We start from the raw sequence: 20,999 nt of genomic DNA, 5'->3' as shown, positions 1-20,999 counted from the left end.
GTCCCAGCTACTTGAGAGGCTACTTGAAGCTCAAGAGTTTGAGGTTGCTAGAGCTGTGATGCCATGGCACTCTACTGAGGTAGCATAGTAAGACTTTGTCTCAAAAAAATAAAATAAAATAAAATAAAAAAATAAGAGTTCTGCTGTTCATATCCTGAAATTCTTCATAATTGTGTCATTGAGCTGTGTTTTATAAATGAAGTTAGGATAGTGGAAGATGAGCCTGAGCAAAAGAGATAACACCTGTCTGCCATGTCTCACCACTCAATTTGTATACTGTACTCCCGATTATTACTCTGCTTCCAAAAAACAATTAATAATTTGAACTCCTGAGCATGCCTGGGCTACTGGAACTATGTGCTCTTATTCAACACATCTATGACGAGAGTTAAGGGCAGGCACTGACAGACACAAGAAGTCATGCTTTTATTCTCTGGAACTTAAGGATAATTACGAGTAATCCACCAAATGCATAACAAAGGTAATGAGCCACAAAAATCTTAAATCCATATTTGAAATTTTTACTTTACTGAACTTTTCAACTTCTGAGATGAAGTCTCTGGGTAAAGATTCTCTGCAGCAGACATAACTGCTAATTTACCTACTCTCTTTCTCTGTTAAATATGCTCTCACCTTAAGGCATCCTAACAGAGGTTGATACGAGCAATCAGAGCCAGAGTAGAAAATGGGTATACACACCCAGTTCATAAACCTGTTGCTTGCTTTAGATACTAATGAAACTAACATACTTTTTTTTTTTTTTGAGACAGTCTCAAGCTGTCACCCTGAGTAGAGAACCGTGGTGCCCTGGGTAGAGTGCCATATCGTCACAGCTCACAGCAACCTCAAGCTCTTGGGCTTAAGCAATTCTCTTGCCTCAGCCTCCCTAGTAATTGGGACTACAAGACGCCTGCCACAATGCCTGGCTATTTTTTTTTTTTTGCAGTTGTCACTGTTGTTTTAGCTGGCCTGGACCGGGTTGGAACCCACCAGCCTCAGTGTATGTATTTTTGATGGCCTATGGAACACTACAAAGAATGTTTATACACCAAAAGAACAAACCACAACTCTTCCCCCCACCCTCACTTTTCCTACCCATAAACAGCATTAACCCTTTCCAATCCAATTTCTCTGCCAGCCATATATTCCTCAGCTCTTATTTTGGGCAGTAAAGATAATGGTGGATTACTCTTAATTATCCTTAAGTTCTAAAAAAGAAAAACATAAATATGAACTCACCTGATGGTTTTACTATCTTAGGTTACATAAAATGTTTTTGTTTATTTTTGTTTATGAACAAAAAGAAATCACTGTGTCAGACAAGAGCAGACATAGGATCAGAAAAAGGGTTGAATTTATTCAAATCTATTCTGTGGAAATATCTTGTGTTCAACATCCTCAAAGTCCAGGTAAAAAGCCAAAAAGAACTGTGTCATTTAGCCGGGCATTGTGGCAGGCGCCTGTAGTCCCACCTACTCGGGAGGCTGAGGCAAGAGAATCGCTTAAGCCCAGGAGTTGGAGGTTGCTGTGAGCTGGGTGAGGCCACGGCACTCTACCGAGGGCCATAAAGTGAGACTCTGTCTCTACAAAAAAAAAAAAAAAAAAAAAAAAAAAAAAAACTGTGTCATTATCTGATATAGAAAATTCTGAAATTAATTCTATGCCTGATATTTGCAAATTACCAAGACCTCACAGTCACATGTTAAATGCAACCGAAACACCATCTTATAACTTTTTCTAAGTAATCACACCATTTCCCAACCAAACTTACAGTCTGCTTTCCAACACCCTAAAGAGGAAGTCCAAATTCTTTGGCCTAGCATCCAAAATGCCAACTTACCTTTTACATTTAATTTTCTTAAAAATCCTGTTTTAGGCGGCGCCCTGTGGCTCAGTGAGTAGGGCGCCGGCCCCATATGCCGAGGGTGGCGGGTTCAAACCCAGCCCCGGCCAAACTGCAACAAAAAAATAGCCGGGTGCTGTGGCGGGCGCCTGTAGTCCCAGCTACTCGGGAGGCTGAGGCAAGAGAATCGCGTAAGCCCAAGAGTTAGAGGTTGCTGTGAGCCGTGTGACGCCACAGCACTCTACCTGAGGGCAGTACAGTGAGACTCTGTCTCTACAAAAGAAAAAAAAAATCCTGTTTTAGTTCATATTTATTATTTTTAAGACAGGGTTGCTCTTGATCTGTTGCCCAAGCTAGAGTGCACTGGTGTCACTACAGGTCACTGCAACTTTAAACTTCTAGGCTCAAATCATCCTCCTGCGTCAGTCTCCTAAGCAGCTTAGACAAGAGGCACTCACCACCGCACCCAGCTATTACTACTTTTGTAATCAGTCTTGCTCAGACTAGCCTCAAACATTGGCCTCCCAAACATTATAGGCGTGAGCCACCACGCCCAGTCTCCAGTTCAGGTTTTATAAGTTCATTACTAGGTATTTAACAATGCTCAGTTTCTGGCTTGGGGCCTGTAGCTCAAGTGGCTAGGGCACCAGCCATATACCCCGGAGCAGGCGGGTTCGAATCAAGCCAGGCCTGCCAAACAACGACAACTACAACCAAACAAGAGCTGAATATCGTGGCGGGCGCCTGTAGTCCCAGCTAACCTGGGAGGCTGAGGCAAGAGAATTGCTTAAACTCAACAAGTTTGAGGTTGCTGTGAGCTGAGATGCTTCAGCACTCTACCCAGGGCAACATAGACACTGTCTAAAAAAAAAAAGGACTGAATAGAATTCTCAGAATCGAAATATACAATAGCCATAATCACCGTATTTTGCCCTGTACAATGGGTACTTTTTGCCCAAATTTTTGAAAGAAAAATAGGATATGCAGTAATATGGGGAATACTAATTCTGTATGTATACAAATGTTTTTAATTATTTTATTTATGCTTATGCATTGAAAGTATGAATGTAATAAGGATATCTGTATCCAAAATAATACTCTGGAATAAGAGAATAGCACCAAGGCAGGAGCCTCAAGCTTCCCCCCTCCAATCACACCAGACACCACCACCGCCATCTTGGAAGTGGGTGCACCACTGACAGTCAACAGCTTCAGCAAAAGGACACCCACGGGCAGAAGTGGCCATTAAATGGTGTCTCCTCCCACAACCTGCATGAGGCATGGAGCTGGCCAGTACAGAGAAGCCCAGAGCAAGCCCAAGCAGCAGGTGAGATTGGTCCAGATAACCTAAGCACCCAACCTCCCCCACTTGTCTCCTCCTGGCCCACCTTTGTCCCCACATCCTCTCATTTCCTATTCCCACCCATGTCTATTAGTGGGAATATGGCCACAGCTGCTCCACTGAGTATCCTGGCAGGCTTATTTTCCAGGAAGCTTGTGTGGGGTGTCAGGGCTGGGTCTGCCTGTCCTGGGGCTCCTGATGGTAGATCTCTGCCCTTTCTGGGCTGCCTCATCTTCCATATAGCTGGCCCCATGCGGAGCCCCCCCATTACTCCCTCCCCCACTGCACGAAGGATAACCCTAAGCTGAGGTCTGGGATCCTTCATTGGGACTAAGGCCATCCAGACCTTGGGCACTCAGTACTGTCAGAATGAACAATTCCATCTTTCCCAAAGTTGGAAATCCTACAGATCACTTGAGGGGAGTGATTAAAAAGACGCCCCTATAGCCGGGTGTTGTGACAGGTGCCTGTAGTCCCAGCTACTTGGGAGGCTGAGGCAAGAGAATCGCTTAAGCCCAGGAGTTGGAGGTTGCTGTGAGCTGTGTGATGCCATGGCACTCTACCTACGGCCATAAAGTGAAACTCTGTCTCTACAAAAAAAAAAAAAAAAAAGACACCCCTAAACCACACCCCAATACACTGAATCAACTCTCCAGGATAAAGATCCCTAAGCTGAGGTCTGAGATCCTTCATTGGGACTAAGGCCCAAGTTCACGACAGCACTAGCACCCTGCTGTCGTGAACTTGGGCCTTAGTCCCACTGAATTTTCATCTGTGAGGGTACCTGACAGCAAAGCATGAAAGATGGAGAGTACCTGAGCCCACAGATTGTAATTTTGAGCCTATGATTTGTCCAAACCCCCAATGGTGTTGAGCTGGTTTCATAACCCAAACTTGCCAGGACGAAGAACCATCTAGGATGCTTGACAAGTAAATGCATACCCAGGTCTTTCTCCTGGAGAGTTGATTCAGTGTATTGGGGTGTGGTTTAGGGGCGTCTTTTTAATCACTCCCCTCAAGTGATCTGTAGGATTTCCAACTTTGGGAAAGATGGAATTGTTCATTCTGACAGTACTGAGTGCCCAAGGTCTGGATGGCTCAAGGAGGTCATAGTGTAGACACTGAACAGAAATATAAATGCAGAGTACTTAACTGGGGTACCATGAGGGAAAGATTCCATCAGCATGGTGTCCTGGGGTCCTCAGAATGGAACCATCTGTGTGATAATTGAGTATTCATCCCTGAGCAATACAGAAAGTCACAAGGAAATATTCCTCCCACCCTAAAATAACAAAAATAAGTTGAATAATCTATAATCTAGTGGACTTTCATGAGTTTACCAGAAAGCTGAGGTTGCAAGGCAACAAGATGAATTGAACTGCAAAAGATGACAAACCCCTCCACTGGATGAAATGGGACAAAACCTGCTAAGAAAAACGGTCGAAATTTAACTAATTCTTAAATTGCTAAAGGCCAAATATTTGCTAGGGTGACAACTAAGAAACTCTGGAAAGTATTTTCCATAGACCTCTACTGAGTGTTCACAAGAAAGAATAAGGGTAGGCAGATGACCTAAGAGTCTCTTTTTCTGTAGCATAATCACCCAGGGCATGTTAACGTTTACTAGATGAGGATAACCTATCCATCTCCCAGACCGTTTATGAATACAATGCAGGGATTACCTGTTGCCCAGTTAGGAAACACAATTTAAGCAAGGACTCAGCACACCGATAAAGGTAATAGGTACAGGACTGTAGCTACTGGGCCATAAAACCCATCTCGCCAAAGACCCTCTACCAATACAAGACAGAAGTTAGCTGCCATGGGGTGGGGAGGAAACACACAGAATCCGCCTGCACTATAGAATGAACAAGAGGCAGAAAGAAAGGCATAAATGCTGGGAAATCTCCACTGCTGAGGATTAGGTACATAGAGCCTGGCTAAAACTAGAGAAGAAATACCAGTCTACTATGAAAGAAGGTACAATAGCCCAAGAGAGATCTCTCTATGGTACCAGGCCTACAGAAAAGTTGAAGGTAGTACAAGAACCCTGAAAGAAACCCCTGGAGCTTTCTATAACGCATACTAATCACTAGGTAGTCGCACTCCCCTACTAGAATACTATGAAGGTAAATAAAGCAATAGTAAAGCTCAGATCCAGCTCAACATAGACTAAACCAATTCAATCCATCAGGGCATCACTCTAATGCCCTGACAGAATATGCTCATGTCAAGGCATAAATATTATTTACCTCAGTCTTCATTGTTGTTTTTTTTATTTTTTACTACAATCCAGACCTTTAGGGTATTTAATTTAATTTTATTTCTTTTTTTGGAAATAGGGGCTTGCCCTATTGGCTGGGCTACAGTGGCATCATCTAATGTTCTTTTATTTACCATTTAGCAACCAGTCATAAATTATAAGACAGGCCAGGCACAGTGATTCACACCTGTAATCCTAGAACTCTGGGAGACTTAATGGCCTCAGCTCAAGAGTTCGAGACCAGCCTGAGCAAGAGCAAGATCCTGTCTCTGAAAAACAGCTGGGTGTTGTGGTGTCGTGCCTTTAGTCCCAGCTATTTGGGAGGCTGAGGCAAGAGGATCGCTTGATCCCAAGAATTTGAGGTTGCTGTGAGCTATGATGCCATAGCACTTTTCCAAAGGTGACAAAGTAAGACTGTCTCAAAAAAAAAAAAAAAAATCTAAGACACATGAAATAGCGAGAGAGAAAAAAAAAAAATCAACTCAGTACCAAGAGATAAAACAGTTAACAGAACCAGACCAAGAGATTATACCAAATATTAGCAAATAAGGAAATTGGTGGATGAGGACTAGGTAAAACTGAAAAATTACAAAAAGAGGACACAGGCTATAATTTTCTAGAATGAAGGCTGGAGACATACAACAGCAAATACAGAAAAAATGGTTTAAGAGATACTGAGGGGAGAGTAAAAATGTCTAAGTGGGAGGCGCCTGTGGCTCAAAGGAGTAGGGCACTGGCCCCATATGCTAGAGGTGGCAGGTTCAAACCCAGCCCTAGCAAAAACTGCAAAAAAAAAAAAAAGTCTAACATACATTTTATTGGATTTACAAAAGGACAGAAGACCAAGGCAGAGAAAACATTTGAAGAAATATTGGCTGAAAGTATTCCAGAAGTAATGAAAAAGTCACCAACCAACTCAGAGTCAAGAAGCCCAACAAATACCAAGTAGACTAAGTAGCAATTCACACAAGTCTAATGAAAATCATTGTATTTTTTTAAAAAATTGTCAGGGTGGTGCCTGTGGCTCAGATGGTAGGGCGCCAGCCCCATGTACCGAGGGTGGCGGGTTCAAACCCGGCCCCGGCCAAATTGCAACCAAAAAATAGCCAGGCGTTGTGGCGGGCGCCTGTGGTCCCAGCTACTCGGGAGGCTGAGGCAGGAGAATAGCTTAAGCCCAGGAGTTGGAGGTTGCTGTGAGCTATGTGATGCCACGGCACTCTACCGAGGGCCATAAAGTAAGACTCTGTCTCTACAAAAAAAAAAAAAAAAAAAAAGTCAATTGACTACAGGAGCAATAAACAGAGATCCAAAAGTTCCAATAAGATGAGAAAGACTAGGGCGGCGCCTGTGGCTCAAAGAGTAGGGCGCCGGTCCCATATGCCGGAGGTGGCGGGTTCAAACCCAGCCCCGGCCAAAAAGTCGGTAAGGCACCGGCCCCATATACCGAGGGTGGCGGGTTCAAACCCAGCCCCGGCCAAACTGCAACAACAACAAAAAAAAAAAAAAATAGCCGGGCGTTGTGGCGGGCGCCTGTAGTCCCAGCTACTCGGGAGGCTGAGGCAAGAGAATCGCTTGAGCCCACGAGTTGGAGGTTGCTGTGAGCTGTGTGAGGACGCGGCACTCTACCGAGGGCCACAGAGTGAGACTCTGTCTCTACAAAAAAAAGACGAGAAAGACTTCAGAGGTAACATTTCAGTTGACCCTTTGAACAACAACTAGAAAAAAAGGTATAAAGATACTACTGCACATTTAAGAAGAACTGGAATATTAAAAATTAATGTATGAAGAGTATGCTTCAACTCATGGAAGATGAAGACAGTAACAGAAAGAACTCTGAAGGTAATAAATGCAGAAAGTACGTTATGCAGGTAATTGTATCCTCTGTTCAGGCGTATGTACTTTACTAAAACAACTTTGAAGCTCTCTACCACCAATGATTTGCACATTATTTTCTTCTCTAATGATCTCATGAATTGTGTTTCTGAAAATTAAGAGCATTCAAAGACAAAACAAGTTAATACTCCAACAAAACTTTATCTAGTTTTATCTAGATTTAATAAAAGATTAATAGGTAACTTGCTGCATTTTTTTGCAATATTGAAATTTTTTGCAATATTTAATTTTACTGCCTTTGTGTAACCAGGGGAAGTAAGCCCCTGCTATAAGCTACAGGCTTAGAAGCTACTAGAAGTCTGAAATAGGGCGAGGTAAAAACAAAAAAGTTCTCTAAAACTAAAATAGTACTGAGGTCAAATTATACAGGAAGAAACATGTTGACACCAAGATAAATTAATGAGAGTCCAAAGGAGTGGTAATGGATAGAAGGCAAATTTAAAATACACTTCTCAAATCAAATTTAACAACTCAGAGGGAGAGGATAATTCAGAATATTGATGAAGAACAAACGCTTTACTGTTTTCTTCTTTTTCTTGCAGAGGTTTGGAGTGGAAGACAAGGAAGCAAACCAAGATATATTGGTTTAAAACAAGCAGTCCGAAATATGCAGAATTCCAGAAGGATGTGCTAGAAATACTTTTGAAAACACAGGAGAACAGTGTGAGCTGACAACAGATTTTCAATCACTTACACTGATCTATTTACTGTTTCCCAGACATACAGGCTATCTGCTTGCCTATCTAAACAGTCTTAGTACTCCCTCCCCCTACCCAACAACTTATTATCTCTAATTGGTAGAATGGAGTACTATGAAAAAGTAAACCAAAAAAGTTTAGACAACATAAGAAAACACTTACAGCAAAGGAGTTCTACCAATAAACATTCTGTAGAGTAAAGCTTTCTCTGACCTCTACAAGTTGACCACCACTTAGGGACTGGATTTTTAGTTTACCAAATTTGGAAAGCTGTGAATTCCTAAAAGCAGAGAAACAGCAGTGTAACCTCCAAAATTCCTTCTTTGCTTTCCTTATGAAGGCACTTCTCAAGTAATATGTATGTACTTCCTCCCATGACTCTACAGATCACTGTGCCCCATTACTACAGTTAACAGTCTTAAGTCATGCATCTGTCAAGCGAACCAAACAACCAGCCTAATAGGGCCTTGGCCCTTTTATTATCCATATTATCACATGCTATGTCCACAACTAATAGTTTTTCTCTGTATTTTGATGTATTAATAAAAATATATTTTAAGTATGCATTAATAAAATTCATTTCCTATTTTTTCCAAAACAGGAAACTGAGGAAAGGCAGGAAATAAATTAGGCATTACTTAATTTCTTGCGCATGAGCAAATTTCTGACTATTTATAGAAATATGATAATTAGGAGCACAAGTTTTGAAGTCAGCCCTGGGTGTAACTCTAGACACAATCTTTCCAATGTTCAATATCCTGACCTACAAAATGGTGATAATAGCAATACCCATTTCACAGGTATATTGTGAGCTCTGCAGGCACACGATACTAGCTATTATTAAACAATACCATCAGTATTGTTTAAGATTTTCATATAAGTATCTCAGAAGAGAGTCTACTTACTTTTTCGATATTTGAAATTTGTCTCTAACATATAGTAAAAAGACTTGTAAAAGTCATTCAGATTCATGTATAGGATATTCACTGCAGGGTTAAGAAACACAAGCTTACTTACAGAAGCCCATGCATTAAAAACTGGAAAGAGGCTCTGTGACTGGAGCTAAGCGGCTAGGGTGCCAGCCACATACAGCAGAGCTGGAGGCTTCCAACCCAGGGGACCTGTCAAACTACAGCGACAACCATGACAAAAAAAGTGGCCAGGGGTTGCAGTGGGCGCCCACAGTCCCAGCTACTTGGGAGGCTGAGGCAAGAGAATCACTTATGCCCAAGAGTTTGAGGTTGCTGTGACCTGTGACACCAAGGCACTCTACCGAGGGCGACATTATAAGACCCTGTCTTTAAAAAAAAAACAAAAAACTGAAAAGAAAATAGCCATTTTCAATATTTTACTATTCTCTGGGTGTTAGCAGTATTGATATGTTTTGTTTACGCTTAGATTTCCAATATTTCTTTAATGTATTTTGTCTTTACTAATTAAAGGCAAAAAATTATACATAAGAAAAAACTAAGTTTTTAATAACTTGTATTACCATAAAATCTATAAAGAAGTCTTAAGTAGAATAATTCCCTTTCTAAACTGCTGGTTTATAGCCTTAATAGCTACACATAACAAAGAAAAGTTGTAAACAGAGAAGTACTGTTCTAGTAAAAGCTAAAAAAAAAAAAACAAAGTTAAAATTACTTCACAAAATGGAGTTTAGATTACTTGTGTAAGACTTAAATCCTTTTTTTTTTTTAAGACATAGCGTCACTATGTCACCCTTGGTAGAGTACCATGGCGTCACAGCTCACAGCAACCTCAAACTCTTGGGCTCAAGCGATTCTCTTGCCTCAGCCACCCAAGTAACTGAGTCTACAGGCAGCCGCCACAACACCCGGCTATTTTTTGCTGCAGTTGTCATTGTTTAGTTGGCCAAGGCAGGGTTTGAACCCGCCAACTTCAGTGTATGTGACTGGCGCTGTAACCACTGTGCTACAGGCATGGAGCCTTAAATCCTTTTTTTAATATGAAAATTTTCAAACACACGAAAATAGAGACAAAATTGAACTTTCATGCACCAGCTGAAAGTCTTCAATGACATGATTGATCTTCTATCACTTCACAAAATGAAATTTAGGTTACCTGAGTATGACTTAATTTTATTACGAAAATTTTCAAACACACACAAAAGTACAAATAAAACTAAATGTTCATGTACCAATTAACTGTGTTCAAATAACATTTGACCAATCCTGTCTATTTTACCACCACCTATATTATTTTGAAGCAACCCCAATCATGATATTTTTAAGGGTACCCATTCTTATAATTCTAAACAACCTCTGATAAATGACAAAATATGGCTACAAATCTCCCCCATCCTAGTATGCAACTCTTTGCAATGCACCCTTACTGGTTTGCCCAGAACAGTCTCATTTCCACATCCCTTGAATGTAGGTTAGCCTGTGAGCCTTAGTTTGACTGAAAGAATCCACTGTAAGTGATATTATGTGAATTGCAAGGTTGTTAAGAGGTCTTATAGGCATCCATTTTCACTCCCTTGGAAGGCAGTCCTAAGATCTCCACATCATTAATGACCATACAGAGCAACATGTAGATTTCAACCAGTACCCTCACCCCCACCCTATTCTGAACCTTCCCACCAAGGAAATATACCAGCTGAGTACTGGTACAGGAGTGAACCTAAGAATAAACAAGTAGAATTGCCCAACAGGCACAGAACTGTGAGACATAGTAAAAATCTGTTTTAATCTTCTAGGTCTGAGATTTTCAACTAGTGTGCGTGAAAAATTTTGAGTATCATTAAATTCATTTCAAAAGAAGTTCAAAGCATAGTATTTTTTCTTAAGTTTTTTAAAATCAACATAATTTAAGTGTGCAGGGAAGTTTAACTATAGGTTCAAGTGTGCTGATTAAAAAGATTGAGAAACACTGCTCTAGGCCAAGCGTGGTGGATCACGCTTGTAATCCTAGCACTCTGGAAGGCCAAGGTAGGTGGATTGCTTGAGCTCAGGAGTTGGATAACAGCCTGAGCAAAAGACCTCCACCACTACTAAAAATAGAAAAGCTAGCTGGCAGTTGTGGCAGGCACCTATAGTCCCAGCTACCTGGGAGGCTGAGGCAAACACTTGAGTCCAAGAATTTGAGGTTGCTGTAACAATCACAGCACTGTATCAAGGGAAACAAAATAAGATGTCTCAAAAAGATAGGTTTTGAGGTAGTTATGCAGCTTCCTAAATCTATCTTTTTACTTTCCTGCTACTACTATATTATCTTAGGCCCCACTTTCTATGAAAATCTGATTGTAACTGGGTCTACCTTGAAATCTGTCTTATTAAGGAGAGATTTCAGTTACTGAATTGCAAAAGTCACAACATTTATATACAGCACAAAGGCACATGTAATTATACAAGTTTTCTAATATCCAAGATCCAGAAATACATAGTAATGATTACATTATTTACCTGTACTTTGTGTATCATTTTGTTTAAAATATCTGCTTCTGGGGAAAAATTCTTTTTTTTTTTTTTTTTTTTTAATGGGAATTCCTAGTGTTTTACTGATCCTAGTGAACACGAAGACATGGAAGTTAAGGGTGACCGAATGAAGGAAGCACCTTGAAGTAAAGCATTTTTGGGATTAAAAAAAAAAAAAAAAAAATCTAGGCTCGGCGCCTGTGGCTCACGCGGCTAAGGCTCCAGCCACATACACCTGGAGCTGGTGGGTTTGAATCCATCCTGGGCCGCCAAAGAACAACGATGGCTGCAACTGAAAAATAGCTGGGCATTGTGGCAGGCGCCTGTAGTCCCAGCTACTTGGGAGGCAGAGGCAGGAGAATCGCTTGAGCCCAGGAGTTGGAGGTTGCTGTGAGCTGTGATGCCACATCACTCTACCCAGGGCGACAGCTTGAGGCTCTGTCTCAAAAAAAAAAAAATCTAGATTTTTAGCTCACAAATATTTAAAACACAAAGATATACTCAAGTCTTAAAAACCAAAAACTAGAAAAAAGTTTAACATCTTCACCACAAAAAAATACAACTATGACAGTAAGTCTATATTAGAGCACTTTAAAAGAAAACCTGTTCAAGTGAATTTAATCTTTAAGTGTCAAGTTTCAATTTGCTTTCAGTAAGTGGAATCCATTTTAGGGTTCTTTTTTGAAAGTGAGAAATGCATTACACTAAAGTGCAAGGATGATGATAGAAATATTGATAACCATCTGTTCAAGTTCAAAACTTGCTCTTAAAAATCTGTTGACAAAAATGGGCATAGAGCAGTCAGTGATTGTAAACATCAGGTATTCAGTTTAGCTAGTCTAACCAGTACAGTTACAGAAATATATGTGAGAGCAGGTTAAGCCAGATTTGACTGATTAAGTTCATGTCAAAGTAGAAAGGTCAAAAATTAACAACAATGAAAATTAAACCCCAGAAGGCTCTCAAATGTAATTTTAGTCCCTCCCTCCCCCTTTTGGGGCTCACACTATGATTAGCAAATACTGCATTATAAAGAAAGAATTTTGTAAAATAATAATCTGTCAGATAAATTATTTCAGTGCAATAGAATTCTGCATTGATGAATCCAAGTAATCTTAGTAGGAATTCAAAATCTCCTTTTAAATTGTAATCAACCTAAATTGATTGCTGATTCAGTAGCTAAGAGTTAAAGGGTTCATTAGTTAAGTCCAATTTATTGGTTAAAAATGAAGTTTGATGCAATTTTTGCCTTTCATTCCCACATGTCCCACCATCCTTTATTACTGGCACTTAATTACCTATGGTAACAGAAAGATGCATCAGCAAGGATAATCTAAAAATCATTTTTACTTGGCTTTACAAACACACTAGCCCTCCATTCCACACAGTACAGAGCACTAACTTTTTTTTTTGGAGACAGTCTCACTATGTTGCCATGGCATCACAGCTCCCAGCAACCTCAAACTCTTGGGCTTAACCAATTCTCTTGCCTCAGCCTCCCAAGTAGCTGGGACCACGGGGCCTGCCACAACACCCGGCTATTTTTTGTTGCAGTTGTCATTGTTGTTTACCTGGCCCAGGCCGGGTTCAAAACTACCAACTTCGGTATACGTAGCTGGCGCCATAACCACTGTGCTACGGGTGCTGAGCACGAGCGCTTTTAATACAGTACAGAAAGTGTTTCATGTCAGGGTCTACCCCCCATTCAATTTACATATCAGTTATGGGGAACAAACTGTCAATTCCTAAAACAAATCCTGGTATCAACACTTTGTAGAATCCTTATCAAAGTCTTAGTGATCCTTTACAACTTAGTTCAAGCAATACTTCTGTAAAATTTCCCTCCAAGATTAAGCAATCCTCCTCTATGTTCCCATAGTCACACTAGGATAATAATAGTTGTCTATACATTAATCTGATGACTAAATTCTGAGTTAGAGGGCAGATGGGATGTCAAGGTCATTCTTGCAATATGAATGTCCTAATCTATTATAGTAGCCATACTACAACAAATTAAAAATTACTGGCTAGGACTGGCACAGTATCTCACACCTGTAACCCCAGCACTTTGGGAGGCCAAGGCAGAAGGACTGCATGAGGCCAGGAGTTTAAGACAGCCTGAACAACACCATGACATGTCATCTCATAAGTGTCACAGTATCACAGCTTACAGCAACCTCAAGCTCTTGGACTCAAGTGATTCTCTTGGCTTAGCCTCCTGAGTGGCTGGGACTACAGGTGCCCGGCTATTTTTAGAGATAGGGCGTTGCTCTTGCTGAAGCTGGTCTTGAACCCCTGAGCTCAGGCAATCCACCAACCTTGGCCTCCCAGAGTGCTGAAATTACAGGTGTGACCCACCCCACCCTAAAAAAAAAAAAATTTTTTTTTTTCTTTTTTAATTAGCCAGGCATGGTGGCACACATGTGTAGTCCCAGCTACTCAGGAGGCTGAGGTGGGAAGGGAGGTTGTCTCAAGCCCAGAAGTTTGAGGCTGCAATGAGCTATGCCTGTGCCACTGCACTATAGCCTGGGCGACATGGCAAAATTGTCTCAACAAAACAGCAAACCAAAAAAAATTTCACACTGATAGCTTTTACACTATACAATTTTCCTACCACAAAATGTTAAAATGTAGACAAACATGAACATATACCATCAAGAAGAGTTGTGAGGCAGATACAGAGCTGATTAAAAATTGACCACACTAGAATCATGGATGACTTTTATGACTTTATGTGGAACATATGGGGGCATCTTTGTGCTTTACCTGGGAAAGTAAGCCCTCTAGCCAATGTGCCATAAAAAAGAAAAATCATTTTAAATAAGTAAGAATTCTTATTCAATATACCTGACCCAGCAGGAAGGGGAGGAGGGCAAGATTATGAAAGTTGACCTTGCTTACATTTGTGGTGAAATTTCGTGCAAAAGAAGAGCTACAACAAGTTTTACCTATAAAACATAGGTCATATGGACTTACATAAATACATATCATTGTGTGTGTGCAGCAGTCAGGACCCTGTGATGAATATACTACTGGTAGAGAAAATTCTTCTGACCAGAATGTTTTGGACTTTAGCTATCAACTCCAGTTGTTTATATTCTTTTTTTTTTTTTTTTTGTGGAGACAGAGTCTCACTGTACCGCCCTCAGGTAGAGTGCCGTGGCGTCACATGGCTCACAGCAACCTCTAACTCTTGGGCCTACGCGATTCTCTTGCCTCAGCCTCCTGAGTAGCTGGGACCACAGGCGCCCGCCACAACGCCCGGCTATTTTTTTTTGTTGTTGCAGTTTGGCCGGGGCTGGGTTTGAACCCGCCACCCTCGGCATATGGGGCCGGCGCCCTACTCACTGAGCCACAGGCGCCGCCCTCCAGTTGTTTATATTCTTTAAAAAATCTAGGCTGGGTAAGGTGGCTCACACCTATAATCCTAGCACTCTAGGAGGCCAAGGCAGGGGACTGTCTGAGCTCATGAGCTCCAGACCAGCCTGAGCCAGAGCGAAATCTCGTCTCTAAAAAAAATAGCTGGGCGTTGTGGCAGGGGCCTGTAACAGTTCTAGTTACTTGGGGGGCTGAGGCAGAGAATGGCTTAAGCCCAAGAGTTTGAGGTTGCTGTGAGCTGTGACTCCACGGCACTCTACCCAGGGTGACAAACCGAGACTGTCTAAAAAAAAAAAAATCTACACTGCAAGTATTATTTTGAACATGAGGTGGAATAAAAGGCATTGGTTGTTGCTCAGTGTGTCGAACGCTTCTTCACACACTATCTCATCTAATTTAATCCTCACTTTAACCATAGAAATGAACTACTATTTTCCTTCTGAAATCTGAAGAGGTTAAATAAGGCAAAAATCAAACTCTAACTCAGGGTGGCGCCTGCGGCTCAAAGGAGTAGGGCGCTGGCCCCATAAGCCGGAGGCGGCGGGTTCAAACCCAGCCCCGGCAAAAAAAAAAAAAAAACAAAAAACAACTCAAACTCAGATCTTCTGACGCTGGCGCCACAGCCTCACATACCACTGCTCTTGCATAAAAAGCTGCAGAGCTATGACATGAAGTACTGACTCCATTTCAGGAAAAAATTGTGTTACCTCAAGAAAAAACCTAGTTACACGATGTCTCTGCCTTCTTAACAGCGTGCGGTTTGACTTTTAAATCAAAAATTTATCTTCAACCCCACCTCTTAGCTTTGGACAGAAAAGAGGAGAGGAGATAGGTAGGAAGGAGGAGATACATACCAATATGAAAACAATCTTAAAAACTCCTACCAAATCGGAAAAAAATCTTACTAAATCATTTTACTTGACACATGTGCTCTTTTATTTCGGTTTTCCTTTTTTTTTTTCTTTTGAGACAGTCTCAAGCTGTCGCCATGGGTAGAGTGTTGTGGCGTCATTATTTCACAGCAGCAACCAGACTCTTGGACTCACGCCATCCTTCGTGTCTGAGCCTCCCGAGTAGCTGGGACTGCAGGCGCCCGCCACCACGCCAGGCTAGCTGAGACCGGACCTCACTCCGGCTCGGGCCGGTCTGAAACCCGCGAGTCGGGCGATCCACCCGCCTCGGCCTCCCACGGTGCTACGATTACAGGCGTGAGCCACCGCGCCCGGCCTGACATATTTACTCTTAATAGTACCAAACATTGGTGGTGACTAAATTCTTTGCCCAGAGATTACTCCCATGTAATATTTGCTTTTGAAACAGGGAAGTATTAACCGTAGTATGGGAGGGGAGGGTCCACTACGCACTTTCAACAAAATAAGAGCGCATTCGACTACTGGCGCCTTCCATATTTTTACTTCCAACAGGTCCTTTTTAATACACGTATGATCACCTCTTTCAAGTTAAATAACAGAAAATCTACCAAAACAATAAGCCCCCAAGGGCCAGGATATTCACGAACGAGAGCTAGGAACGAGCAGATCCTTACTGAATATACGGGGTGGACAATGTCTCTTCGATTCGAGGCTGGGGCGGCCCGACCCTAACCCTTCCTGACTCCAGCCCCGCGCTCTCTCAATACCTCACTCGCGATACCCCGGCCCACGGGGCTCCAGAAGATCCTCCAGAACCCAGCCCAAGAGGAGGCCGCGCCAGGCCAAAGGAGGGCTCGAGCCCCTCGCCCTCGCTCACCACGTCCATAAAACGCACAATCTGCCCCTCCACCCGTCACAAACTCCATCACGGGACGAAAGGCCACCAACAGAAGAGGCCTGTGCCGGACCCCGCTTCGTACCGGCGGGCCTGGACCGAGCTCCTCCACCCTCCACCGGCTAGGAAGCGGCCTTCGCGCCCCAGGCCTCCACTTTCCCCTCCCCCACCCGCGGCCTCGTCTGAACCAGCTCCCCGCGAGGGAGAAACCCGAGCCCCGCAGCTTATTACCCCTGCTCCCGAGGCGGCACGGAACTGGGTGCGTCCTCCTCGCGGCGACCACAGCGCTGCCTCTCTCCTCGGAATTTTAGGCCTGTGGCTGAGGAAAAGCTGTTCGCGGCTGAGCACAATGGCGCCCGCCCCTCTCCTGGAACCGGCGCAGAACCAGCCACCACCGTTAAGTGCCCCTCCCTTCTCCTACTCCCCCTCTTCGCGGACTTCCTGGCATCTCGCGAGAGTGGCGGCGCTGCGGGAATCCGAGAGCTGCGGGCTGGCTCGACGTACCCCACCGCGGGGTGGTGCTCTGACTGCGGCAACCGTTGAAGGTCTGCCCCGAGGGAGTCAGCGAGGCGCCACTGGTAAGCGGCAGAGGAAGGTCGGCTGGAGTGCTGGCGGCTGGGCTAGCGAGTGTGCCGGCTCCGGGAGCCGGAGGCCGGGCCCTGGATGGCTGTCTGTCCTCCCTCGACTGGCGAGGGTCTCCGCGCCAGCCCCTTCGCTCCCCGGCGCCCGGGTCCCCGCCCACAGGCTCCAGCCCCTCCGGCAAAACTGCAGGGCCCACGGCTTCAAACACTGCCCAGCTTTTTTTTTTTCTTTTTTCTTTCTTTCCTTTCCTTTTTTTTTTTGGCGCTTGGTAAGTGGCGCAGTCAACGTTTATTGAATTGAATCAAGCACTGCCTTTTCCGACCTCTCCTCCTCTCCTCTTGTTCCCTGCCCACCCTATGAAGCCCTTCCCCGTAAGGGAAGGAGCTGATTTTCTAATCTTGTGGTAATTTTCAGTGGTAATTAAGTCTTGGTGGTCGGATACGTCTCCTATCGTTTCTTTTAGTCGTGATGTTAACCTTCGATAGCGTAACTAACATTTTTCAGTAAAAATTTCACTCATTTGGAAAGCAAGGAAAATTATGAGATAAATGGTCTGGTGAATATTAGAACTTTCAAAGAACCGTAAATGTGATAAACCAAGATGTAAATGAGTACACATTTTTGAAAAAGGAGTAGGTTAGAGGAAAAAGCCGCAATTTATGTGGCTTTAGATGACATGTGGATTTTGAATAATGTCTCAAACAAAAGTTCTTTAACAGAAGAGATCAGTTATTGACACTTGGAAGCAAGCCGAAGGCACTTGATTTTTTTTTAATGACCTGTTTTCTTATTAAAAGCAATCCATTCATTCGATTCAAATACAGAAATTTCAATAAATGAATATGGTGTGTTTATATATATGTCACTTCACCTGAAGGGACTGGAATATCAAACACTATCATTCTTATTTTACTGTGTCTTAAAGACTAACAGACTGTTCCTGATTCATTATGATAAATTGTAAAATACTGTAAATTTTAAAGTTTGGTTATTATTTAAAGTTGGCACACAGTATCAGTCTTACTTTCAGGGTATTCATTGAACATTAAACATCTGATAAGGGATAAATGAGCAGGGATTACTTTCCAGGAAATTAATTTGCCCTTTAAAGAAAAACATTTTTTTCCAGTCTGTTTGAGTGCCCTGTAGCATTGTGGTCATGTACAAGCATATATGCACCCTGAATAACTGGACTGCATAGGTTCAATCCCAACCCCGCCTCCTACTACTTTCGAGCAATTGCTTAAACTTGCTGAGCTTAGGTTTTCTGTTAAATGAAGTTAATAAGAATACCTATACCCCATAGGGTTGTTGGAAGAATTAAATGAGATAGTACATCAGTTCCTAGAACATAGTAAGCATTCCATAATTCTTAGCTATTACATTCTATATCTGAACCATCACTAATACTGTTTCTTTTGGGGCTAAATATAGGTCCCTTAAAACATCTCAACTTTATTCTTTGGTAAGAGGAATGACTGCACCATTTTCCTGAGCTATGTCAGTCAGACCTGGTAGTGGCAACTTCTCTACAGAACCCCCAAACCTGGCAACGATGTTACAGATTTTGGCAGATTATGGCTTCATCCTCACTCAGCACTGATGGTATATTATCAGAGGTGAGTATGGCACCAGTTTCCTGTGCTAAACAGAGCTAGCAAATTCTTCTTTTTCATTGATGTTAGCAAATAGGTAAAGACCATTGATAAATAGTTTTTATTTTTAAGAATGGTTGGTTGTTTTTATTTAATGTAGCCTCTCAAATTTCAGTCTCCAGGTAATTTTCATTATGAAAAAACTAATGAGATTTTGAAATGTTAAAGAATTACGGATACAAAAATGTAGAACAATGACTATATTTTCTAGATTAAAAATCAGGACCATATGATAATGATAGGCAAGTATTTGAAATTAGAACTGTTTCAAATAATCTAAGTTTCATAGTGGTCTTTTATCCACAGAATGTTCCCAGTTGACCTTCCCTTGATAAGCTTTATATCCTTTCTGACTGACTCTGACACACTTTTCTTTTTTTTTTTAAATTTAAGATTAACATGAAGGTACAAACGATTAGATTACAATGTTTGTGTTTGCTAGGCAAGGTCCCTGTTGTAGTTGTGCCCCTCCCTCACCCAGCAGGTGTGCCATATGTTCTTACATTGTGCCAGTTAGGTGAGAGCACCCCAATTCCCCCCACACACACACACTCTTTTCTCCCCTCCCTCCAACTTGAATTAAATTGAGTTTTTCTCTGGTGTAGGTATTTGTTCCTCTACTGACTTCAGGTTAGTATTGAATATGTTGGATACTTCCTTTTTCTTTCTCTTTTTTTTATTTTTGAGACAGAGTCTCGCTTTGTTGCCCCATGGTGTCACAGCTCAGAGCAACGTCAAACTCTTGGTTCAAGCAATTTTCTTGTCTCAGCCTCCCAAGTAGCTGGGACTATAGGTGCCCACAACAATACCAGACTATTTTTAGAGATGAGGTCTCGCTCTGGCTCAGGCTGGTCTTAAACCTCTGAGCTCAGGTAGTCTATCTGCCTTGGCCTCCCAGAGAGTTCTAGGATTGTAGGAGTGAACCACTGCACCTGGCCAATACTTCCTTTTTCATTTTCATGATTCTTTACTAAAGGAAATGTTCTCTTATATCCAGGTTAATACAAAAGATGTAACGTCTCCATCTTTTTATGGCTGAATATTCCATGGTATGTATGCATGTATATATATACACACATAAACACACACACCCCACAGGTTCTTAATCCATTTATACGATGAGTACTTGGGTTGATTCCACACCTTGGCAGTTATAAATTGAGCTGTGACAAACAATCTAGTATAAAAAAATAATTTTTTTTCTTCTGGGTATATACCTAGTAATAGGATTGCAGGATCAAATTGAAGGTCTATTTTTAGTTCTTTGAGGATTGTCCATTCTTCTTTCCAAAGAGGCTGTATTAGTTTGCAGTCCCACCAACAGTATAAAAGTTATCCCTTCTCTCCATGTCTGCACCACCATCTGCCACTTTGGGAGTTTGTGATGTGCCCTCTTCTCAGGGTGGTTTTGATTTGCATTTCTCTGATGATTAGGGATGATGAGCATTTTTTCATATATTTGTTGACCATTCGTCTGTCTTCAGAAAAGGTTCTGTTCATGTCTTTTGCTCATAGATGATACTGTTTGCTCTTTTTTTGTTGGCTAATTTGAGATCTCTGTAGATTTTAGTTACACACCTTTAAAGAGTGTGTAACTAAACAACTCTTTGTCCGTTTTGTAACATGCAAATATTTTTCCCATTCTGTAATTTGTCTACTTGCTTTACTTTGTCCTTAGCTGTGCAGAAGCTTTTCAGTTTAATTCAGTCCCATTTGTTTATTTTCGTTATTGTTGTGATTGCCAATGCAGTCTTCTTCATAAAATCTTTCCCCAGCCCATTATCATCAAGAGTTATTCCCATGCTGTATTCTAGGATTTTTGTTTTATGTCTTAGATTTAAAGCTCATTGTGAGTCAATTTTTGTAAGACATGAAAAGTGTGCATCCAATTTTGGTCTTTAAATATGGTTATCCACTTCTCCCAGTACCATGTATTGAATAGAGATTCTTTTCACCAGTGTATACTTTTGTTTGGTTTATCAAAAAAAAAGATGGCAGTAAGATGCTGATTTCATCTCTTGGTTTTCTGTTTTGTTCCATATGTCTATGTCTCTATTTTTGTGTCAATACCATGTTGTTTTAATCACGGTGAACTTGTAATATAACCTTAAGTCTGGTGGAGTAATGTCTCTACCAGA

General features: G+C 41.9%; 1 protein-coding gene across 5 annotated transcripts in view; it reads right to left on the bottom strand.

Annotated features, from left to right (window-relative positions):
- The window catches only part of MARCHF7 (membrane associated ring-CH-type finger 7), a 54,681-nt gene extending 37,651 nt beyond the window's left edge, over positions 1-17,030 (bottom strand). For 4 of the 5 annotated variants that reach the window (XR_008381134.1, XM_053596511.1, XM_053596513.1 and 1 more), the window contains exon 1: positions 16,856-17,030. The gene's annotated coding sequence lies outside the window, so the exon portion shown is untranslated. Of the gene's footprint in view, positions 1-1,840; positions 1,858-16,855 lie in introns of those variants that run through there. The other variant, XM_053596512.1, reaches the window with a different exon arrangement.
- Between the last annotated feature and the right edge of the window lie 3,969 nt (positions 17,031-20,999).

The sequence above is a fragment of the Nycticebus coucang genome, chromosome 7 (genome assembly GCF_027406575.1).
Source record: "Nycticebus coucang isolate mNycCou1 chromosome 7, mNycCou1.pri, whole genome shotgun sequence".
NCBI classification, from domain to species: Eukaryota; Metazoa; Chordata; class Mammalia; order Primates; family Lorisidae; genus Nycticebus; species Nycticebus coucang.
This window is presented reverse-complemented; position numbering and strand designations above follow the sequence as displayed.